The following is a 26292-nucleotide window of genomic DNA, read 5'->3' as shown; positions in this document are numbered from 1 at the left end:
GTACTGGACGTAGAGCAGAAGATGTTTGCTCGTTAAGACGAAAAGTTCAACGCTGGACCTGTGTGGTATGAAGGCTGAGAACAAAACGACGAAACGACGTGTTACTTTGATTCGAATGATAATCATCCTAAGCAATACAATTTGTTAAATCAACAATACACTTGTTTATAATAAACTTTTAATATAAAACCCCACATATATAATTTATACATACAAATAAATTATCAAGTTTGTCATCAAAATTAAAATGTTTATTCCATTTTGGTATTAAACAATGTGTGATAAAATATATATTAAGTAAGTGTACATATAAAGATATTTTTGAACGAATTATATATATTTCATATAGATATAATATGTGGTGAATTTTAAAATATGTGAAACGTAAATTAACGAACATGAAATGCTATGTAACAATGGCCATATTCGTTTATATTTAACATTAATATCTATTGTATGTTTTTTATTCAAAAATATATTAAGTTGTAATGTAAGTACATATTGTATATATATATGTATGTATATTTTGTACATACAAATTATAAAAACATTATTCTGGTTGATCCTGCCAGTAGTTATATGCTTGTCTCAAAGATTCAGCCATGCATGTCTAAGTACACACGAATTAACAGTGAAACCGCAAAAGGCTCATTATATCAGTTATGGTTCCTTAGATCGTTAACAGTTACTTGGATAACTGTGGTAATTCTAGAGCTAATACATGCAATTAAAACACGGACCTTCTGGAACGTGTGCTTTTATTAGGCTAAAACCAGGCGATCGCAAGATTGTTATATTGGTTGAACTCTAGATAACATGCAGATCGTATGGTCTTGTACCGACGACAGATCTTTCAAATGTCTGCCCTATCAACTTTTGATGGTAGTATCTAGGACTACCATGGTTGCAACGGGTAACGGGGAATCAGGGTTCGATTCCGGAGAGGGAGCCTGAGAAACGGCTACCACATCTAAGAAAGGGAGCAGGCGCGTAAATTACCCACTCCCAGCTCGGGGAGGTAGTGACGAAAAATAACAATACAGGACTCATATCCGAGGCCCTGTAATTGGAATGAGTACACTTTAAATCCTTTAACAAGGACCTATTGGAGGGCAAGTCTGGTGCCAGCAGCCGCGGTAATTCCAGCTCCAATAGCGTATATTAAAGTTGTTGCGGTTAAAACGTTCATAGTTGAACTTGTGCTTCATACGGGTAGTACAACTTACAATTGTAGTTAGTACTATACCTTTATGTATGTAAGCGTATTACCGGTGGAGTTCTTATATTTAATTAAATACTTGTATTTGTTATATATTCCTCCTATTTAAAAACCTGCATTAGTGCTCTTCATCGAGTGTTATTGTGGGCCGGTACAATTACTTTGAACAAATTAGAGTGCTTAAAGCAGGCTTCAAATGCCTGAATATTCTGTGCATGGGATAATGAAATAAGACCTCTGTTCTGCTTTCATTGGTTTTCTGATCAAGAGGTAATGATTAATAGAAGCAGTTTGGGGGCATTAGTTTTACGACGCGAGAGGTGAAATTCTTGGACCGTCGTAAGACTAACTTAAGCGAAAGTATTTGCCAAAGATGTTTTCATTAATCAAGAACGAAAGTTAGAGGTTCGAAGGCGATCAGATACCGCTCTATTTCTAACCATAAACGATGCCAGCTAGCAATTGGGTGTAGCTACTTTTATGGCTCTCTCAGTCGCTTCACGGGAAACCAAAGCTTTTGGGCTCCGGGGGAAGTATGGTTGCAAAGCTGAAACTTAAAGGAATTGACGGAAGGGCAAAACCAGAAGTGGAGCCTGAGGCTTAATTTGACTCAACACGGGAAAACTTACCAGGTCCGAACATAAGTGTGTAAGACAGATTGATAGCTCTTTCTCGAATCTATGGGTGGTGGTGCATGGCCGTTCTTAGTTCGTGGAGTGATTTGTCTGGTTAATTCCGATAACGAACGAGACTCAAATATATTAAATAGATATCTTCAGGATTATGGTGTTGAAGCTTATATAGCCTTCATTCATAGTGGCAGTAAAATGTTTATTGTGTTTGAATGTGTTTATATAAGTGGAGCCGTACCTGTTGGTTTGTCCCATTATAAGGACACTAGCTTCTTAAATGGACAAATTGCGTCTAGCAATAATGAGATTGAGCAATAACAGGTCTGTGATGCCCTTAGATGTCCTGGGCTGCACGCGCGCTACAATGAAAGTATCAACGTGTATTTCCTAGACCTAGAGGTCCGGGTAAACCGCTGAACCACTTTCATGCTTGGGATTGTGAACTGAAACTGTTCACATGAACTTGGAATTCCCAGTAAGTGTGAGTCATTAACTCGCATTGATTACGTCCCTGCCCTTTGTACACACCGCCCGTCGCTACTACCGATTGAATTATTTAGTGAGGTCTCCGGACGTGATCACTGTGACGCCTTGTGTGTTGCGGTTGTTTCGCAAAAGTTGACCGAACTTGATTATTTAGAGGAGTAAAAGTCGTAACAAGGTTTCCGTGGGTGAACCTGCGGAAGGATCATTATTGTATAATGTTCATTTCCGTTAATAAAAACAATTTTATATATAGAAATATATAAAATTTTCCTGAATATAAATAAATATTCATTTAAACACATTTACAAATACTTATGCCCAATTAGTATATATTTATTTAATATCTATCATTTTCAATTTGGGATTTGTCTGTGTTTATGCTTTTTTATGATGAAAAAACTTGCGTGTATATGTACCATAATATACATGCGTTGCACAGATGTATTGTTCATTGTTATATGCGCATACGTTATATAAACGCAACAACCTAAATTTTAAGTGTTGTACCTGCTTTCAGGTTAATGCTTTGCATATTTCTATAAAAATATTTAATTCTTGTATCTATATAATAATCTTATTCATGCTATATTTTTAAAGAATATGTAAAACTAAGACATTTCGCAACACAGTTTAGGATAAAAAATTTTATTGAAGGAATTGATATATGCCAGTAAAATGGTGTATTTTTAATTTCTTTCAATCAAAATATTTGTGACGTAATGAAAAAAACCAAAATAAAATTATCACTCTAAGCGGTGGATCACTCGGCTCATGGGTCGATGAAGAACGCAGCAAACTGTGCGTCATCGTGTGAACTGCAGGACACATGAACATCGACATTTTGAACGCATATCGCAGTCCATGCTGTTATGTACTTTAATTAATTTTATAGTGCTGCTTGGACTACATATGGTTGAGGGTTGTAAGACTTTGCTAATTAAGTTGTTTAAAATTTTTCGAAGTTTTAAGCATATGGTATATAATTGGATAGATTATGTGTGTCCCTGATATGCATAATATATTCATAATATTAATATATATATGGATGTACTACTCATTGTATATTTTGTATGAGAAAACTGAAGAATTATATTTTCTTTTTTCAAATCAAATAATACTGAGGAATGTCTAGCATAATAGAAAAATACATTTTTCCTTCATCTAGAATTGTCTCTTATTAATGATGTGTGATAAAAGAATTCTTGTAAAATTTATGGAACTTCGGAACAAAAGTATTACCCATTATATTGAACAATAAATAATGTTCAATTAACATTGTTTCATACAACCTCAACTCATATGGGACTACCCCCTGAATTTAAGCATATTAATTAGGGGAGGAAAAGAAACTAACAAGGATTTTCTTAGTAGCGGCGAGCGAAAAGAAATCAGTTGAGCACTAAGTCACTTTGTCTATATGGCAAATGTGAGATGCAGTGTACGGAACATCAATATTCTAGTTGAGAAGTTAACGATTTAAGTCCTTCTTAAATGAGGCCATTTACCCATAGAGGGTGCCAGGCCCGTATAACGTTAATGATTACTAGATGGTGTTTCCAAAGAGTCGTGTTGCTTGATAGTGCAGCACTAAGTGGGCGGTGAACTCCATCTAAAACTAAATATAACCATGAGACCGATAGTAAACAAGTACCGTGAGGGAAAGTTGAAAAGAACTCTGAATAGAGAGTTAAATAGTACGTTAAGCCCGATGAACCTGAATATCCGTTATGGAAAATTCATCATTAGAATTGTAATATTTTAAACAATATTATAATAATAGCGTGCATTTTATCCATATAAGGACATTGTAATCTATTAGCATAAATATTTATCATAAAATTATGTCTGATTGCTTATTTGAATTATATGCTTGCATTTTAACATAAAATAAAAGATATAAATTTGATAAAGTGCTGATAGATTTATATGATTACAGTTCGTTAATTTTTCGCAATTATATAATGGCATAATTATCATTGATATTTGTGTTTATTATATGCATTTGTATGATTAACAATGCGAAAGATTCAGGATACCTTCGGGACCCGTCCTGAAACACGGACCAAGGAGTCTAACATATGTGCAAGTTATTGGGATATAAACCTAATAGCGTAATTAACTTGACTATTAATGGGATTTGTTTTTTAACTATTTATAGTTAATTAATGCAATCCCGGGGCGCTCTATATAGTTATGTATAATAATATTTATATTATTTATGCCTCTAACTGGAACGTACCTTGAGCATATATGCTGTGACCCGAAAGATGGTGAACTATATTTGATCAGGTTGAAGTCAGGGGAAACCCTGATGGAAGACCGAAACAGTTCTGACGTGCAAATCGATTGTCAGAATTGAGTATAGGGGCGAAAGACCAATCGAACCATCTAGTAGCTGGTTCCTTCCGAAGTTTCCCTCAGGATAGCTGGTGCATTTAACTGTTGTATAAAATAATCTTATCTGGTAAAGCGAATGATTAGAGGCCTTAGGGTCGAAACGATCTTAACCTATTCTCAAACTTTAAATGGGTAAGAACCTTAACTTTCTTGATATGAAGTTTAAGGTTATGATATAATGTGCCCAGTGGGCCACTTTTGGTAAGCAGAACTGGCGCTGTGGGATGAACCAAACGTAATGTTACGGTGCCCAAATTAACAACTCATACAGAAACCATGAAAGGCGTTGGTTGCTTAAAACAGCAGGACGGTGATCATGGAAGTCGAAATCCGCTAAGGAGTGTGTAACAACTCACCTGCCGAAGCAACTAGCCCTTAAAATGGATGGCGCTTAAGTTGTATACCTATACATTACCGCTAAAGTAGATGGTTTATATTACTTGTAATATAAATTTTGAAACTTTAGTGAGTAGGAAGGTACAATGGTGTGCATAGAAGTGTTTGGCGTAAGCCTGCATGGAGCCGCTATTGGTACAGATCTTGGTGGTAGTAGCAAATAATCGAATGAGACCTTGGAGGACTGAAGTGGAGAAGGGTTTCGTGTGAACAGTGGTTGATCACGAGTTAGTCGGTCCTAAGTTCAAGGCGAAAGCCGAAAATTTTCAAGTAAAGAAAAATCTAAATATATTTGTCATCTAACCGATTTTTATACACTTGAATAATTTTGAACGAAAGGGAATACGGTTCCAATTCCGTAACCTGTTGAGTATCCGTTTGTTATTAAATATGGGCCTCGTGCTCATCCTGGCAACAGGAACGACCATAAAGAAGCCGTCGAGAGGTATCGGAAGAGTTTTCTTTTCTGTTTTATAGCCGTACTACCATGGAAGTCTTTCGCAGAGAGATATGGTAGATGGGCTAGAAGAGCATGACATATACTGTTGTGTCGATATTTTCTCCTCGGACCTTGAAAATTTATGGTGGGGACACGCAAACTTCTCAACAGGCCGTACCAATATCCGCAGCTGGTCTCCAAGGTGAAGAGTCTCTAGTCGATAAAATAATGTAGGTAAGGGAAGTCGGCAAATTAGATCCGTAACTTCGGGATAAGTATTTGCTCTGAAGATTGAGATAGTCGGGCTTGATTGGGAAACAATAACATGGTTTATGTGCTCGTTCTGGGTAAATAAAGTTTCTATCATTTATGGTAGTTTCTTGTTCCCCGGATAGTTTATACCCAAAGCGGGTAGAGCTTGCTCGACGTGGAGTTGCGTTTCAACCAATACATAGCTTTTTTTATGAGGTTTTAGACCGGCCTCACCTCCCACCAATGAGGGAATGTATTGCCTCCGCAAGGCATTCATTCAATTGGTACCGAAGGGATACTGTTCGAGCAGGGACAGTGTCCTGGAGGGGCGATAGTCCGACGCATTGTTTCGGCTCGTTGTATTTTCGAATACCGTGAGATTAAGCCAACATGGCAGGTGCTCACGTTAAGCCCACTGACTTTCTTGTCCCTATCTACTGAGAAACAGACGTGATTATTTCATCGCTCGCTTCGCGAACAATATAAATTAACGGTGCTTTCAAGCAACGGTATCTTGTTTACATTTTGTGCGCTTATCGGCAATAAAGTTTTATTGCTTTGTTTACGTCGTTGCTGCGTGAGCAACAGGCGTTCGTGTGTGTGTGTGAAACCGCCAGCTTCTACGTGTGTGTGTGTGTGTGTGCGTGCTATATTAAATAGATAAGCGCACACCTGCGGGCGATGCCGCCACGCAAAAAGAAGCCCGCTGAGAAGGGGACTTCCGAAAATTGTAGGATGAAGTTGGATGATGAGGTGGCCTTGTCGGAGTCGTCATCGAACAGCGAGGTAAGGCGGAGGAGCAAGCAGCGCCTAAGGAAGGCAACTTCCGAAAGCGCTGTCAGCTCAGTTGGTGCGCGTGAGGGGAGCGCTGTTCCCGCGGGAGCCGCAGATGGCTCGCCCGGAGCAGCGGGTGCAAGTGTGGAGGAGCTGGTTTTTGTTCGTTCCTCATGCCGCGAGCGCTTTGAATGTGTCTGAGCCTGCCGTGGAGGGGCCGTCGACAAGTGCGGCGGCTTTGAGGAAGCCAAAAGGAACAGCTGTCGAGCAGATGAAGGGGATAACGGGAGCTTTATTGCAGCTTGCACTCAAGGAGAGAGCCACGGGGTCGCTCATTTGCAAGTTAGTTGATTATACTGGGCAGTATGAGCAGCTCTTGTTCGCGCTTGTGGCGCAGAATGAGCGGCTGCAGGGGCGCTTGGAGGCCGTTTGCGGGGATGCAGGCGTTTCCAGCCGGCCAAGTGCGGGCTTCGTCGGTGAACGCCGCCAGAGGGGGTCCCAGGTCGGCAGCGCCGTCTACCCCGGAGATGCCTCGGCCAGTCGAGACCTGGTCCTTGGTTGTGCGCAGCAAGGCTGCTGGCAAAACCGCTAAGGACGTGGTTGAGCAGGTGGTGAAGGAGGTAGGTCCCTCTCTTGGCGTGCGGATTCATAAGGGTAAAACCTCTAAGGGATGGAGGTGCGTTAATTCGGACTCCATCGGTCGCCAAGCGTGAGAAAATTGTGGAGAACACAAAGTTCAACGAGGTGGGATTGGAAGTGTGTGTGAATGATAAATTAGGGCCGAAAGTTGTGGTTCAGGGCGTTCACTCGCAGATCACCCCTGACGAGTTCATGGGTGACCTTTACGAGACCGTCGCTGCGGCCAGATGGGTCACCGCGTGGCTCAGTGCAGCAATGCACTGAATTGCAGCAATTGCTCCTTTAAGGGGAAGCCGTCGGGACATCTGATGATGTCTCTAGCCTGTCCCATATACGGATTGTTGCGCGGGCGAATGCTAGACATTAAAATGTCTAGCAGATTTCTTCAGCTGAATTGTCAAAGGTCGTATGCAGCTATGTGTGATGTGGGGGCTATGATGTGTGAAAGGCGCAGCGTCGTTGCCCTGCTGCAGGAACTCTACGCGACCGGAGGTTGCGTAAGGGGATTGCCCGCATGTATGCGAGTATTTCCTGACAGCAGGGCCAACTCCGCTGTCATTGTGAATGATGTCAGTATTGAATGCACTTTGGTGAGTTCAACTGACTGGGGGGTGTGTGTGAGCCTTAGCGGCAGATTTGGCAGGATTTTTGTAGTAAACATGTATTGTAAGTTCGGGGATCCCCTCGAACCATACATTGCTTACTTGGATGAGGTGCTACTACTGGTTAGTAGCATACCAGTCATCCTTGGTCTTGATGCGAATGCATCATCCCCCATGTGGTTCAGTAAGGTATCCAGACATTCGTCTGGGTATTCGAACCACACACGGGGTGAGATGCTAGCCGAGTGGGCCGTGTCCCAGGATGTTCGGGTCGTTAACGAACCCAGGGAGTGGTACACGTTTGCGGGTCCGGTGGGTCAGAGTGACATTGATGTTACTCTAGTCAATGCGGTAGCAATGAGTATGTATGCTTTTCATTGGTGTGTACTAGGTGGGCTTGGTGTGAGTGACCACAATCCGATTGAGATTGTTGTCACACACACTATTACGAGGAATGAAAGTGTTGGGGGTAATCGCTGGCGCACTTGTAGTGTGAATTGGTCCCTTCATGGGCTCATTGTGCAGGAGGCGGCAACGCAAGTTCCGCTGAATGCATTTAATGATTTGAATGTGGATGAGCAGGTCGTATGTGTGAATAGGTGGATAACTGATGCGAATGATCGCGTGTTTGAGAGGCATCGTATGGTCAACCTCAAGCATGTGAAGTGGTGGACGAATCAGTTGAGCACCAAGCGGCGGATGGTCAGGTCTCTGCGGAAGCGATTCCAAAGGGCCAGAGCTACCAATGCGGATGGTGCAGCCCAACTCAGGATTGAATATAGTCGGTGTCTGAATGAGTACAAGCAAATGCTTATAAAGGTGAAAGAAGATGAGTGGCGCTCTTTCCTGGAGCGCAATAAGGACGACCCCTGGGGTCGTGCTTATAAAATAGTTCGAGGTAGAGGCAGGGAAACAGATGTAAGTAGCCTCCGTGTTGGTAACGTTCAGTTAACGGCATGGAGGGATTGTATGAATGTCTTGTTGAATGAATTCCTTCCCAGAGCGGATCATCAGGACTCACCACCTAGTGTGGTTAGTCCTGTTGATCCGCTTCTGGATAGTGAGTTGGAGGTGGCTTTCTCGAGGTTAAAGTCGAGGAAGTCCCCTGGTATGGATGGATTTACTGGAGAAATGTGTAAAAGTGTCTGGAAGTCAATTCCAGAATATATGAAAGCGATGTATGCGAAGTGTCTGAATGAGGGTTATTTCCCCAGTGAATGGAAGTGTGCGAGAGTGATAGTGCTCCTGAAGTCGCCTGACAGGATCAGGAGCAATCCTAGATCTTTTCGGGGCATCAGTCTTCTTCCGGTTCTTGGAAAAGTTCTGGAAAGGATTATGGTAGAAAGGCTTCAGGAGAGAATGAGTGACCAAATGTCTGACAGGCAATTTGGTTTTAGGCAGGGCAGATGTGTTGAGGATGCGTGGAGGTATGTTAGTGACTCTGTTGAGGCTAGCAGCTCCACGTATGTCTTGGGCATCTTTGTTGATTTTAAAGGTGCTTTCGACTACCTGAGTTGGGCGTGTGTTCTGAGAAGGTTGGATGAATGCGGGTGCCGAGAATTAGCTCTCTGGAAGAGCTATTTCTCAGGCAGACGTGCGTGTGCTGTAGGGCGGAGTGAATGTGTGAGCGTGGATGTGGTTCGTGGCTGTCCGCCGGGATCTATCTGTGGCCCATTCATTTGGAACCTCATGATGGACCCCTTGCTGGTGCAGCTCGAGCAGATGTGTAAGTGTTGTGCGTATGCGGACGATCTACTCGTCTTGATTGAGGGTCGGTCGCGTCTTGAGATCGAAACGAATGCGGGTATGTGCTTGCGCACTGTGTATGAGTGGGGTGAAAGTGTTGGGGTCAGTCTTGCAATGGACAAGACAGTGTCAATGCTGCTCAAGGGCAGATTGGTAGCTAGTCGGCCACCCATTGTCAGACTGAATGGAGTGAATGTGAGGTATGCGTCTGAGGTGAAATACCTCGGCATAACCTTCGGCGAGAGGATGTGTTTCACTCCTCATATCGCTGGTCTCAAGGCCCGGCTACTTGGTTTGGTGGGGCAAGTGCGTCGTATTTTGAGGTCTGACTGGGGCCTAAGCAGACGTGCTGTCCGCACCATCTATGAGGGTCTGTTTGCTGCATTTGCAGCATATGGATCGTCTGTATGGTGCAAGGCGGTCACGACTGTGGTTGGCAGAAAGAAAGTGCTGGAAACCAGAGAGTGCTTCTGTTAGGTTGTTTGCCTGTGTGCCGCACTGTCTCTACGGAGGCAATGCAGGTACTGTTGGGAGTGGCCCCCCTTGACTTGGAGATCAGGCGTCGAGCCTTGATGTACAGAATCAAGAGGCGGCTGCCATTGCTGCAGAATGATTGGCTAGCAGATAGGGATGTGGAGAGTTTAGGGCTTAATGAATGCAAGAGATTGGTGAAAGAGTGTGTTCTGTCTGACTGGCAAGTCAGATGGGACACAAGCGGGAATGGGCGTGTCACTCATCGGTTTATACGGAAGGTTACATTTGCCGGCAGCCGACCAGACTTTGGGTTCGGCCTGAGTCTTGGATTCCTGTTGACTGGTCACGGTTCCCTCAATGCATTCTTGCATTCGAGGAGCCTTTATGACAGTCCAGAATGCCGTTGTGGCTCGGCTGCTGAGACATGGGAGCATGTTCTCTGTGAGTGCACAAGGTATGCAGATCTTCGAGATCTGAGGGGGATGGGTATAAGTGAGGTTAGTGGCGGGTTTAACGTAAGTCAATCAATCTCTACTAATGATAGGGTTAGAAGAATGAGTGAGTTTGCGAGAGCTGCATTTTCCAGGCGACGTTTGCAATTGCAGGAAGGAATTGTATGAATGAAGATGGATGGTAGATGTACGAATGTGGGGGTACGAATGGTGGGGTACGAACGTGGGGGTGTGTCTGAATGGGCATTTTGTTGAACATTGTGTTGTCCGGAGCTACCAGTCCCCAGCATCATGGAGCTAAAACTGAAAGTGTCCTTTCAGGATACGAGTTCTGACCAGAGGATTGATCTGGGACCACGGGCGTTAGGGAACACAGAGGCGGTCTCGGCTCTCTGCTCTCTCCGCCATAGTCTTTTGGGACTTGTTGGGGACACTAGCTGGCCGCCTAGCGGTTTGATCTATGATCAATTTGAAAATGCCGTCGCTTGCGGAAGAGGCAGGAATAAGCCTCCCTCCCCACAGTGAGAAAGCCATGCCATGAACATGGTGTATACTGTTCCACCTGTCAATTGCTGTTTTATATCAATTGCGTTCTATTTCCTGCAGCAGTGTTTTATCGTTTCTGGGGCCACCAACCCTTAACTGTTTTGGAGTTTAAATTGGAAGTACCCTTCTGGTACGAGGCCTGACCAGAGGTCTTTAATCTGGTATCACGGGTAACCAGGAGCCCACGGAACTTGTTCCGTCCTGGTTAGTTGGTGCGGCCCTTCGGGGAGTATCGTGGTGGTTGTGGTTTAACACCCAAATGCGGGTAGAGCTTGCTCGACGTGGAGTTGCGTCATACAACCGGGTTCCGTAATCCAGATTTCGGAAGAGGCTTAGATAGTCCTCGTGCCAAACCAAGGTAGAAGTCACAACCAAACAGTCGTGTCTTTAATTGGTACCTGCGGAATTGTTCCAAGGAGGCGGTGATTGACGCTTGAATTAATCCTATACTAGGAACCGTGAGATTAAGCCATCGTGGCAGGTGCTCACGTTAAGCCCACTGACTTTCATGTCCCTATCTACTATCTAGCGAAACCACAGCCAAGGGAACGGGCTTGGAATAATTAGCGGGGAAAGAAGACCCTTTTGAGCTTGACTCTAATCTGGCAGTGTAAGGAGACATAAGAGGTGTAGAATAAGTGGGAGATATTAGACTTCGGTTTGGTATCGACAATGAAATACCACTACTCTTATTGTTTCCTTACTTACTTGAACGTGTATCATTTCCTAGCCATTATACGGATATAATTATTATGTCTTATGGTATTGGGTTTTGATGCAAGCTTCTTGATCAAAGTATCACGAGTTTGTTATATAATCGCAAACAAATTCTTTAATGAGAGAATGCATTTATGTATTATTGATTTAAAAATTTGGTATAACTCCAATTACTCAGGTATGATTCAATTCAAGGACATTGCCAGGTAGGGAGTTTGACTGGGGCGGTACATCTCTCAAATAATAACGGAGGTGTCCCAAGGCCAGCTCAGTGCGGACAGAAACCACACATAGAGCAAAAGGGCAAATGCTGACTTAATCTCGGTGTTCAGTACACACAGGGACAGCAAAAGCTCGGCCTATCGATCCTTTTGGTTTAAAGAGTTTTTAACAAGAGGTGTCAGAAAAGTTACCATAGGGATAACTGGCTTGTGGCGGCCAATCGTTCATAGCGACGTCGCTTTTTGATCCTTCGATGTCGGCTCTTCCTATCATTGTGAAGCAAAATTCACCAAGCGTTGGATTGTTCACCCATGCAAGGGAACGTGAGCTGGGTTTAGACCGTCGTGAGACAGGTTAGTTTTACCCTACTAATGACAAAACGTTGTTGCGACAGCATTCCTGCGTAGTACGAGAGGAACCGCAGGTACGGACAAATGGCACAATACTTGTTCGAGCGAACAGTGGTATGACGCTACGTCCGTTGGATTATGCCTGAAAGCCTCTAAGGTCGTATCCGTGCTGGACTGCAATGATAAATAAGGGGCAATTTGCTTTGTATGGCTTCTAAACCATTAAAAGTTTTTAATTTATTTTATTAACGACAATGGATGTGATGCCAATGTTATTTATAACATAGTAAATTGGGAGGATCTTCGATCACCTGTTGCCGCGCCAGTTATATTTTAAAACATTATTTAATACAATGACAAAGCCTAGAATCAATTGTAAACGACTTTTGTAACAGGCAAGGTGTTGTAAGTGGTTAAGCAGCTGCCATACTGCGATCCACTGAAGCTTATCCTTTGCTTGATGATTCGATAAAAAGCAACACTAGACGAACATAATTCGTATAAATGGGTTATACATTCGCTTAAAATATATTATCAATTTATACCTAAATATAAAAACTTTAATTATTATTGAGGAAAGCATATAACATAGAACAATATATATATATATATATAATACTTAAGGCAATATTGATATATATATGAATATATGGAATTGACGTATGGAATATATGAAAAATATATATACACAACAAAACATGAATTAAAACTTCAATTATTATTGAGGAAAGCATATAAGACAGAAAAATATATATATATATACAATACTTAAGGCAATATTGATATATATATATGAAAATATGGAATTGACGGATGGAATATATGAAAAATATATATGAACAATACATGAATTAAAAACATCAATTATTATTGAGGAAAGCATATAAGATAAAACAATATATATGTATATAATACTTAAGGCAATATTGATATATATATATGAAAATATAGAATTGACGAATGGAATATATGAAATATATATATACACAATAACTAAATTTAAGCTTCAATAACAAGGGGGAGTATAGAGATCTATAAAATGTCATTCAGTCATATATAATTTTTGGATAAACGAAAATATATAAAATTGGTACCAGTATTAAAACTTCAATTATTTTTGAGGAAAGCATATAACATAGAAAAAAATATATATATAATAATTAATGCAATGTTAAAATATATATAATGAAAATATGAAATTGGCGGATGGAAATCAGCCTCTTCTAAAACAAAATTTAATTTTATAAAGGTGATAAAAAAATTGCTGGATGAAGAAATATTTCTAAATATTACTTATACAAAAATTGAAGACTATTCTATATTAACATACATAATTAAATTGTAACTAAAACAACATTAAACTATATATAATAATAATAAAATAACAATGACATCTCTAAACTATATAAAAATACACAAGAGTTAATTGCACATTGGATAATAATCGTGATTATGAAATTTTTATATATTGTAAGCGATTATTGATATATATGATTATTATATTCTAATAAAATTATAAATGATATTAATCTTTATATATATTATATATAATCTTTATCAACTTATATTATATGAAAATAATATGAATTATTATAAAGTAAGTACATGAAAAATATACGGTGAATGGTAGCATTTGGAAAAAATAGTGCCATTAAAGATGACGTGTCAAAAAACCTTCATATGAATGCGGAGTGTTGCCTTGCCGGCATAAGTCAATTATGTTTAAATACAAAGAATAATGAAGTTATATTAATGTATTATTAAATTAGTACATAATAATGACCTTAAGGTGAATGGTAGCATTTGGAAAAAATATCGCAATTACAGATGACGTGTCAAAAAACCTATATAGGGAGTGGTGTCGAGCAAGGCAAGTCATATGAATAATTTTAAATACGGTAAATTCATATGACTGTGGAGTGTTGCCTTGCCGGTATAAGTCAATTATGTTTAAATAAAAAGAATAATGAAGTTATATAAATGTATTATTAAATTAGTACATAATGACCTTAAGGTGAATGGTAGCATTTGGAAAAAATATCGCCATTATAGATGACGTGTCAAAAAACCTATATAGGGAGTGGTGTCGAGCAAGGCATGTCATATGAAAAATTTTAAATACGGTAAATTCATATGACTGTGGAGTGTTGCCTTGCCGGCATAAGTCAATTATGTTAAAATAAAAAGAATAATGAAGTTATATAAATGTATTATTAAATTAGTACATGATGACCTTAAGGTGAATGGTAGCATTTGGAAAAAATATCGCCATTATAGATGACGTGTCAAAAAACCTATATAGGGAGTGGTGTCGAGCAAGGCATGTCATATGAAAAATTTTAAATACGGTAAATTCATATGACTGTGGAGTGTTGCCTTGCCGGCATAAGTCAATTATGTTAAAATAAAAAGAATAATGAAGTTATATAAATGTATTATTAAATTAGTACATGATGACCTTAAGATGAATGGTAGCATTTGGAAAAAATATCGCCATTATAGATGACGTGTCAAAAAACCTATATAGGGAGTGGTGTCGAGCAAGGCATGTCATATGAAAAATTTTAAATACGGTAAATTCATATGACTGTGGAGTGTTGCCTTGCCGGCATAAGTCAATTATGTTAAAATAAAAAGAATAATGAAGTTATATAAATGTATTATTAAATTAGTACATGATGACCTTAAGGTGAATGGTAGCATTTGGAAAAAATATCGCCATTATAGATGACGTGTCAAAAAACCTATTCATGGTGAGCATTGTGTGCTCATCACATTATATGCTGAAAGTATATAATTTTAAAAGTATGTCATATACTCGTTTTTTGAGTTATATATCGTTATTTGTTATGTTGTATAACATTTGGCTTACGGTATTAAGAAAAAGATAATTGTGAAATTTCAAGCCAAGATATGTTGTTTGTAATAATTTTATTGTTACTACATCGTGTAAACAAATGTGTTTCCTTTTATCGTAAAATTTAACATTTGCATCCAATGGAAATTCGATTCATACAGATGTATGGACGATTAGTACGCTGGAAAAACAAAGTTTCTAAAATTTTTTGTAATTATTTTAAATATTTGTCATAAATGAAACTTTAACATTTTACATACTATGTAGTATAGTATGTGACTTGTTTTACCTAATATATTTTTATCGCATAATTATGTATGTAAGTTATACATATATAATTTATACATATAAATAAATTATCAAGTTTGTCATCAAAATTAAAATGTTTATTCCATTTTGGTATTAAACAATGTGTGATAAAGTATATATTAAGTAAGTGTACATATAAAGATATTTTTGAACGAATTATATATATTTCATATAGATATAATATGTGGTGAATTTTAAAATATGTGAAACGTAAATTAACGAACATGAAATGCTATGTAACAATGGCCATATTCGTTTATATTTAACATTAATATCTATTGTATGTTTTTTATTCAAAAATATATTAAGTTGTAATGTAAGTACATATTGTATATATATATGTATGTATATTTTGTACATACAAATTATAAAAACATTATTCTGGTTGATCCTGCCAGTAGTTATATGCTTGTCTCAAAGATTAAGCCATGCATGTCTAAGTACACACGAATTAACAGTGAAACCGCAAAAGGCTCATTATATCAGTTATGGTTCCTTAGATCGTTAACAGTTACTTGGATAACTGTGGTAATTCTAGAGCTAATACATGCAATTAAAACACGGACCTTTTGGAACGTGTGCTTTTATTAGGCTAAAACCAAGCGATCGCAAGATCGTTATATTGGTTGAACTCTAGATAACATGCAGATCGTATGGTCTTGTACCGACGACAGATCTTTCAAATGTCTGCCCTATCAACTTTTGATGGTAGTATCTAGGACTACCATGGTTGCAACGGGTAACGGGGAATCAGGGTTCGATTCCGGAGAGGGAGCCTGAGAAACGGCTACCACATCTAAGGAAGGCAGCAGGCGCGTAAATTACCCACTCCCAGCTCGGGGAGGTAGTGACGAAAAATAACAATACAGGACTCATATCCGAGGCCCTGTAATTGGAATGAGTACACTTTAAATCCTTTAACAAGGACCTATTGGAGGGCAAGTCTGGTGCCAGCAGCCGCGGTAATTCCAGCTCCAATAGCGTATATTAAAGTTGTTGCGGTTAAAACGTTCGTAGTTGAACTTGTGCTTCATACGGGTAGTACAACTTACAATTGTAGTTAGTACTATACCTTTATGTATGTAAGCGTATTACCGGTGGAGTTCTTATATTTAATTAAATACTTGTATTTGTTATATATTCCTCCTATTTAAAAACCTGCATTAGTGCTCTTCATCGAGTGTTATTGTGGGCCGGTACAATTACTTTGAACAAATTAGAGTGCTTAAAGCAGGCTTCAAATGCCTGAATATTCTGTGCATGGGATAATGAAATAAGACCTCTGTTCTGCTTTCATTGGTTTTCAGATCAAGAGGTAATGATTAATAGAAGCAGTTTGGGGGCATTAGTATTACGACGCGAGAGGTGAAATTCTTGGACCGTCGTAAGACTAACTTAAGCGAAAGCATTTGCCAAAGATGTTTTCATTAATCAAGAACGAAAGTTAGAGGTTCGAAGGCGATCAGATACCGCCCTAGTTCTAACCATAAACGATGCCAGCTAGCAATTGGGTGTAGCTACTTTTATGGCTCTCTCAGTCGCTTCCCGGGAAACCAAAGCTTTTGGGCTCCGGGGGAAGTATGGTTGCAAAGCTGAAACTTAAAGGAATTGACGGAAGGGCACCACCAGGAGTGGAGCCTGCGGCTTAATTTGACTCAACACGGGAAAACTTACCAGGTCCGAACATAAGTGTGTAAGACAGATTGATAGCTCTTTCTCGAATCTATGGGTGGTGGTGCATGGCCGTTCTTAGTTCGTGGAGTGATTTGTCTGGTTAATTCCGATAACGAACGAGACTCAAATATATTAAATAGATATCTTCAGGATTATGGTGTTGAAGCTTATATAGCCTTCATTCATAGTGGCAGTAAAATGTTTATTGTGTTTGAATGTGTTTATATAAGTGGAGCCGTACCTGTTGGTTTGTCCCATTATAAGGACACTAGCTTCTTAAATGGACAAATTGCGTCTAGCAATAATGAGATTGAGCAATAACAGGTCTGTGATGCCCTTAGATGTCCTGGGCTGCACGCGCGCTACAATGAAAGTATCAACGTGTATTTCCTAGACCGAGAGGTCCGGGTAAACCGCTGAACCACTTTCATGCTTGGGATTGTGAACTGAAACTGTTCACATGAACTTGGAATTCCCAGTAAGTGTGAGTCATTAACTCGCATTGATTACGTCCCTGCCCTTTGTACACACCGCCCGTCGCTACTACCGATTGAATTATTTAGTGAGGTCTCCGGACGTGATCACTGTGACGCCTTGTGTGTTGCGGTTGTTTCGCAAAAGTTGACCGAACTTGATTATTTAGAGGAAGTAAAAGTCGTAACAAGGTTTCCGTAGGTGAACCTGCGGAAGGATCATTATTGTATAATGTTCATTTCCGTTAATAAAAACAATTTTATATATAGAAATATATAAAATTTTTCTGAATATAAATAAATATTCATTTAAACACATTTACACATACTTATGCCCAATTAGTATATATTTATTTAATATCTATCATTTTCAATTTGGGATTTGTCTGTGTTTATGCGTTTTTATGATGAAAAAGCTTGCGTGTATATGTACCATAATATACATGCGTTGCACAGATGTATTGTTCATTGTTATATGCGCATACGTTATATAAACGCAACAACCTAAATTGTAAGTGTTGTACCTGCTTTCAGGTTAATGCTTTACATATTTCTATAAAAATATTTAATTCTTGTATCTATATAATAATCTTATTCATGCTATATTTTTAGAGAATATGTAAAACTAAGACATTTCGCAACACAGTTTAGGTATAAAAAATTTTATTGAAGGAATTGATATATGCCAGTAAAATGGTGTATTTTTAATTTCTTTCAATAAAAATATTTGTGACGTAATGAAATAAAACAAAATAAAATTATCACTCTAAGCGGTGGATCACTCGGCTCATGGGTCGATGAAGAACGCAGCAAACTGTGCGTCATCGTGTGAACTGCAGGACACATGAACATCGACATTTTGAACGCATATCGCAGTCCATGCTGTTATGTACTTTAATTAATTTTATAGTGCTGCTTGGACTACATATGGTTGAGGGTTGTAAGACTTTGCTAATTAAGTTGTTTAAAATTTTTCGAAGTTTTAAGCATATGGTATATTATTGGATAGATTATGTGTGTCCCTGATATGCATAATATATTCATAATATTAATATATATATGGATGTACTACTCATTGTATATTTTGTATGAGAAAACTGAAGAATTATATTTTCTTTTTTCAAATCAAATAATACTGAGGAATGTCTAGCATAAAAGAAAAATACATTTTTCCTTCATCTAGAATTGTCTCTTATTAATGATGTGTGATAAAAGAATTCTTGTAAAATTTATGGAACTTCAGAACAAAAGTATTACCCATTATATTGAACAATAAATAATGTTCAATTAACATTGTTTTATACAACCTCAACTCATATGGGACTACCCCCTGAATTTAAGCATATTAATTAGGGGAGGAAAAGAAACTAACAAGGATTTTCTTAGTAGCGGCGAGCGAAAAGAAATCAGTTCAGCACTAAGTCACTTTGTCTATATGGCAAATGTGAGATGCAGTGTACGGAACATCAATATTCTAGTATGAGAAGTTAACGATTTAAGTCCTTCTTAAATGAGGCCATTTACCCATAGAGGGTGCCAGGCCCGTATAACGTTAATGATTACTAGATGGTGTTTCCAAAGAGTCGTGTTGCTTGATAGTGCAGCACTAAGTGGGTGGTAAACTCCATCTAAAACTAAATATAACCATGAGACCGATAGTAAACAAGTACCGTGAGGGAAAGTTGAAAAGAACTCTGAATAGAGAGTTAAATAGTACGTGAAACTGCTTAGAGGTTAAGCCCGATGAACCTGAATATCCGTTATGGAAAATTCATCATTAGAATTGTAATATTTTAAACAATATTATAATAATAGTGTGCATTTTTTCCATATAAGGACATTGTAATCTATTAGCATAAATATTTATCATAAAATTATGTCTGATTGCTTATTTGAATTATATGCTTGCATTTTAACATAAAATAAAAGATATAAATTTGATAAAGTGCTGATAGATTTATATGATTACAGTGCGTTAATTTTTCGGAATTATATAATGGCATAATTATCATTGATATTTGTGTTTATTATATGCATTTGTATGATTAACAATGCGAAAGATTCAGGATACCTTCGGGACCCGTCTTGAAACACGGACCAAGGAGTCTAACATATGTGCAAGTTATTGGGATATAAACCTAATAGCGTAATTAACTTGACTATTAATGGGATTAGTTTTTTAACTATTTATAGTTAATTAACGCAATCCCGGGGCGCTCTATATAGTTATGTATAATAATATTTATATTATTTATGCCTCTAACTGGAACGTACCTTGAGCATATATGCTGTGACCCGAAAGATGGTGAACTATACTTGATCAGGTTGAAGTCAGGGGAAACCCTGATGGAAGACCGAAACAGTTCTGACGTGCAAATCGATTGTCAGAATTGAGTATAGGGGCGAAAGACCAATCGAACCATCTAGTAGCTGGTTCCTTCCGAAGTTTCCCTCAGGATAGCTGGTGCATTTAACTGTTGTATAAAATAATCTTATCTGGTAAAGCGAATGATTAGAGGCCTTAGGGTCGAAACGATCTTAACCTATTCTCAAACTTTAAATGGGTAAGAACCTTAACTTTCTTGATATGAAGTTTAAGGTTATGATATAATGTGCCCAGTGGGCCACTTTTGGTAAGCAGAACTGGCGCTGTGGGATGAACCAAACGTAATGTTACGGTGCCCAAATTAACAACTCATACAGAAACCATGAAAGGCGTTGGTTGCTTAAAACAGCAGGACGGTGATCATGGAAGTCGAAATCCGCTAAGGAGTGTGTAACAACTCACCTGCCGAAGCAACTAGCCCTTAAAATGGATGGCGCTTAAGTTGTATACCTATACATTACCGCTAAAGTAGATGGTTTATATTACTTGTAATATAAATTTTGAAACTTTAGTGAGTAGGAAGGTACAATGGTGTGCATAGAAGTGTTTGGCGTAAGCCTGCATGGAGCCGCTATTGGTACAGATCTTGGTGGTAGTAGCAAATAATCGAATGAGACCTTGGAGGACTGAAGTGGAGAAGGGTTTCGTGTGAACAGTGGTTGATCACGAGTTAGTCGGTCCTAAGTTCAAGGCGAAAGCCGAAAATTTTCAAGTAAAGAAAAATCTAAATATATTTGTCATCTAACCGATTTTTATACACTTGAATAATTTTGAACGAAAGGGAATACGGTTCCAATTCCGTAACCTGTTGAGTATCCGTTTGTTATTAAATATGGGCCTCGTGCTCATCCTGGCAACAGGAACGACCATAAAGAAGCCGTCGAGAGGTATCGGAAGAGTTTTCTTTTCTGTTTTATAGCCGTACTACCATGGAAGTCTTTCGCAGAGAGATATGGTAGATGGGCTAGAAGAGCATGACATATACTGTTGTGTCGATATTTTCTCCTCGGACCTTGAAAATTTATGGTGGGGACACGCAAACTTCTCAACAGGCCGTACCAATATCCGCAGCTGGTCTCCAAGGTGAAGAGTCTCTAGTCGATAGAATAATGTAGGTAAGGGAAGTCGGCAAATTAGATCCGTAACTTCGGGATAAGGATTGGCTCTGAAGATTGAGATAGTCGGGCTTGATTGGGAAACAATAACATGGTTTATGTGCTCGTTCTGGGTAAATAAAGTTTCTATCATTTATGGTAGTTTCTTGTTCCCCGGATAGTTTAGTTACGTAGCCAATTGTGGAACTTTCTTGCTAAAATTTTTAAGAATACTAGTTGGGCAACCAATTAGTTCTTTTAAATTATAACGATTATCAATTAACAATCAATTCAGAACTGGCACGGACTTGGGGAATCCGACTGTCTAATTAAATCAAAGCATTGTGCCCAGTGCTCTGAATGTCAAAGTGAAGAAATTCAAGTAAGCGCGGGTCAACGGCGGGAGTAACTATGACTCTCTTAAGGTAGCCAAATGCCTCGTCATCTAATTAGTGACGCGCATGAATGGATTAACGAGATTCAATGGACCGATGTAGAAGGGCATGTTGCGTATTTCGTAAATCATTAGTCACATATAATTATTAGTGGCCTCCTCGTGGTGACCCTGGGTGATTGTCCGAGGTATATTCGGACAACCAGCTAATTCGAGCGGCGAAAACATTAAGACGACCCATTCTTAGGCCGGTGGAGGCCAAACTGGGTAGTATACATCTACGGCAGTCGACCAAAACTGTAAGTAAATTTGGTACCACGGGTAGCCAGGAGCCCACGGAACTTGTTCCGTCCTGACTTTTTGGTTGCGGCCCTTCGGGGAGTATCGTGGTGGCTGTGGTTTATACCCAAAGCGGGTAGAGCTTGCTCGACGTGGAGTTGCGTTTCAACCAATACATAGCTTTTTTATGAGGTTTTAGACCGGAGTCACCTCCCACCAATGAGGGAATGTATTGCCTCCGCCCGGCATTCATTCAATTGGTACCGAAGGGATACTGTTCGAGCAGCGACAGTGTCCTGGAGGGGCGATAGTCCGACGCATTGTTTCGGCTCGTTGTATTTTCGAATACCGTCAGATTAAGCCAACATGGCAGGTGCTCACGTTAAGCCCACTGACTTTTCTTGTCCCTATCTACTGGGGTTCAATGGACCGATGTAGAAGGGCATGTTGCGTATTTCGTAAATCATTAGTCAAGTCGACTCGAAGGCACATTGTGCCCCACATATAATTATTAGTGGCCTCCTCGTGGTGACCCTGGGTGATTGTCCGAGGTATATTCGGACAACCAGCTAATTCGAGCGGCGAAAACATTAAGACGACGCATTCTTAGGCCGGTGGAGGCCAAACTGGGTAGTATACATCTACGGCAGTCGACCAAAACTGTAAGTAAATTTGGTACCACGGGTAGCCAGGAGCCCACGGAACTTGTTCCGTCCTGACTTTTTGGTTGCGGCCCTTCGGGGAGTATCGTGGTGGTTTATACCCAAAGCGGGTAGAGCTTGCTCGACGTGGAGTTGCGTGTCAACCAATACATTGTAGCATGCGTACATATGTATATACATACATATGAATAAGGCTGCAACACTTTGTTGTTATGCCAACAGAATGCAAACATAAGCAGCGACTTTGTCGCAGCGCGCCTAACGCTAAGTGCCCTCTGCGCATATTCAAGTGCAGACGAAATATGATCCGCACTTGATAACAACGACCGCCCAAATGGCTAAGTCAGCGTTCTCACGCTTGACCGTCGCTGTGTATACATATGTGCGCGCATGACTCTCTCTGACTCTCTTGTATATAATAAGCCTAAAAACCATGTATGTAAAACGGCTGCTCACTGCTTCACGGTGGACAGCTCTAACTCCAAGAATCATTGAATAAAGAACCATCAAGAAAGACTGACGTGTTCTCATCAGGGAACTATTATATGGCGACCGTGACAGGACGGATTCCAACAGAGGGAGGCATCAACAACAAGCAAAGGAGGAACAAAAATTAACACAAAAAAAAGGCTGAGTGAGTAGAGTGTAGTGAGTGTTATGGGTCGCGGTGGCCGGGTTAAAAAATTGAATAAAGAAATTGCTCACATTAAGTGGCAATTATATTCACCCAAGGCCAACACACCGTGGAAGGCAACAGCAAGGCTACAAGCCATGCTTGACTTTTATCAGCAACAGCTGAAACAGATAAAAGAAAACCCTACACCACATACTCACTCAGTGAATATCAAAAATATTAAAGTTGTTAATAACAAAACTATAACCACACCACCTCCCAAAAGCAAAGTGCCTAAGTACGTCAAGCAATGCCCAGCAGATTGCCTTGGACCTCTGGACAGCCCACACTGCAGATCGACTTGCCTGGTGAGGCAATAACCTGTGCGAAGACCGGCACCGGTTCCGCCTGAGCCCATAAGCCCAGGACAACAGCAGCTGAGAAATCAACAAGCGCGAGAGGCACCCCCGCCCCTTGCGCCTTCGAAGGGAGCGTCAGCGCAACCATAATGGTGATGACCAGCTGACGCGGAAGAACAGGAACAGCGGACACCAGCAATAATTTTAAAATATATATAATATTATCGAAACAATTTATGGAAAATTGAGCAGAAAATCTTTTGCCCAATCAGAAATGAGGCCCATAAAGCCAAACTAAAAAATTAGGCAGGTTGCTATGTCAAAAAAAAAAAAATTTTTTTTTACACGTCTCAGGCACTGGGTAAATTACCCAGTAGCAAACAAATTAATCCAAACCTTAAATTCCAAATAAATTTGAAATTTTAAAAATGAAAAAAAAAATAATAAGTTTTCAGTTCAGTCAGTTTAATCAGAAATCAAGAAAAAAAAAAAAACAAATTGAATCATAGGCAGGAAAAATGTTCTATTTATGAATAGTAATGCAATAAGTAAGTTTTCCAAAGATTTTCTAATTCAATCGAATCATAATTTTGAACAGAACTCCAAAATGGGACTATTAGACGTTAAGTCAGTGGATTCCACTGCTAACGTTATAAATAAAGTTGAATCAAACAACACCGATTTAAAATTAACAAATATATTACTGGTAATCATAATTGACAATATCATAATAACTATAAGATACCAGTTAAGCTAAATAAAAAAAAAAAGGGAAAAAATAAATAATAATGAACACACAGTATGATGAATAGTAAGAATATCCCAGAATAATCTTAAAAAAAAAACAAAGTAGCTTGTCGATATTATGGAATGGCCAGAACTTTTTGAGCGGATCCAAAATATTAAAACGACATTTGAAAAAGCGTATAAATGTCTAACACAAAATAGACAAACGCATATAGATACAGTTAATAGGCACTCTATAACATTGATCGACAGCTTTAACGAAGCTCGATTATTGATATATCAACATAAAGATGTATTAAGCAATGAACATTGGTCAGAAACGTCGGGGTTGCTAATAAGACTGAGAAATAATATACAAACAGTTAAAGACAAGCATAATTTAAATTTAATACTACCTTCTATTTTGAATACACCTGCAAAGTTAGAACTCGGTGAAAACCTTGAGGTTCGGACTGAGGATATTCAATTAGAAGAAGAAGATTTAACAAATCTAACAATCCCTGCTGTTATCACACTGGATTCCAAAGATATTTTATCCGAAAGTGAAGAAAGTGCTGATAATAGCCGTATAATGGTTGACACAGCCGCTGCCCAGAGGGCATATATTAGGGAAATTGCACAAGCAGTCCCAGAATTTGACGAAAAAAAAACCCGTCTTGAAAAATTCTTAACGGCATTAAGACTTGTCTTAATAACTTAACAAAGGGAACTTATAAGAAAATTGCCATAGAGTTGATTTAATCAAAAATAACGGGCACAACCCTCAACAAAATAAAAAATTAAACCACAATAGATGAATTATTGCGGTAATCAAAACAATAATTACCATAGAGGCCGAGGAAATGGAAACAACAATTCAAACCGAGGTCGAAACAACCAAAATAATAATAATACAAACAATGTTAGAGTAACCCAGAACAATCAGGGAAACTCTCAACAACCCTCAGCTATTCAGCAGTAGAAAATTATGCGGTTCATACCATCAATCTTAGTTTGAATATATTTGTAAACTTTTTCAATGTGAAGACAAATAAAAAACTTGTATTTTTAATAGATACTGGTGCAGACATATCTCCGTTAAAGGAAAATTCTGATATCTTTCATGATATCCAAATAAATAAGAAGATCAATATTCAAGGCATAGGCCAAGACATAATACAGTCCAAAGGACTGATTTCAATAGAGATACAGACAAGTAAATACATAATTCCACACGATTTTCACTTAGTAGATTTGCATTTCGCAATACCTTGTGATGGAATAATAGGCATTGACTTTATTAAGAAATTCAATTGCCAGTTAGATTTCAAACCAAATGAAGATTGGCTCATAATGAGACCAAATAATCTAAATTTACCAATTTATGTTCCAATAACATACAGTTCTGGTAATAATTCCATTGTTCTACCAGCAAGATCCCAAGTAGTCAGAAAAATTCACCTATCATCAGATGAAGATAGTGTACTAATTCCAAACCAGGAAATTAAAGAAGGCATTTATGTTGCAAACACAGTTGCAACAACCAAAAATGCATTTGTCCGATTACTGAATACGACCAGTACCGATCAAGTAGTAGATATTAAAAATTTGTCATATGAACCACTTTCGAACTACGATATAGTTCAAAACAATCCCGAAAATAGAGAAAAAACTGTCTTATCTCAATTAGCTAAAAATGTTCCACCACAATTCAAAAACGAATTGACTAACTTATGCACCCAGGTTAGTGACGTATTCGGACTCGAAACCGAATCGATCACTACCAATAACTTCTACAAACAAAAGCTAAGATTGAAGGATGATGAACCAGTCTACATAAAAAATTATAGAAACCCTCAAAGTCAAATAAATGAGATACAGGTACAAGTACAAAAATTAATCGACAATAAAATAGTCGAACCGTCTGTATCCCCTTATAACAGCCCACTTTTGTTAGTTCCGAAGAAATCTCTTCCAGGTTCTGACAAGAAAAAATGGCGATTAGTAATTGACTATCGTCAAATTAATAAAAAACTGTTGTCGGATAAATTCCCGCTGCCTAGAATTGGTGACATTTTGGATCAACTAGGAAGAGCAAAATACTTTTCATGCCTTGATTTAAT

At 38.9% G+C, this 26292-nt stretch overlaps 3 non-coding genes and 1 pseudogene across 3 annotated transcripts; all 4 read left to right on the top strand.

Moving 5' to 3' along the window:
- Positions 1–552: 552 nt before the first annotated feature.
- On the top strand, positions 553–2545 carry LOC115769150 (annotated as a pseudogene).
- Positions 2546–3081: 536 nt separating this feature from the next.
- On the top strand, positions 3082–3260 carry LOC115769148. Its single transcript, XR_004018711.1, has one exon. It is a non-coding gene; the product is annotated as a 5.8S ribosomal RNA (ribosomal RNA).
- Positions 3261–15887: 12627 nt separating this feature from the next.
- On the top strand, positions 15888–17881 carry LOC115769149. Its single transcript, XR_004018712.1, has one exon. It is a non-coding gene; the product is annotated as a small subunit ribosomal RNA (ribosomal RNA).
- Positions 17882–18418: 537 nt separating this feature from the next.
- On the top strand, positions 18419–18597 carry LOC115769147. Its single transcript, XR_004018710.1, has one exon. It is a non-coding gene; the product is annotated as a 5.8S ribosomal RNA (ribosomal RNA).
- Positions 18598–26292: the final 7695 nt, after the last annotated feature.

Source organism: Drosophila novamexicana, unplaced genomic scaffold, assembly GCF_003285875.2.
Source record: "Drosophila novamexicana strain 15010-1031.04,08,12 unplaced genomic scaffold, DnovRS2.1 tig00002395-arrow-arrow-pilon, whole genome shotgun sequence".
NCBI lineage: Eukaryota > Metazoa > Arthropoda > Insecta > Diptera > Drosophilidae > Drosophila > Drosophila novamexicana.
The sequence above is the reverse complement of the archived record's forward strand: the minus strand, read 5'-3'. Positions and strand labels throughout refer to the sequence as shown.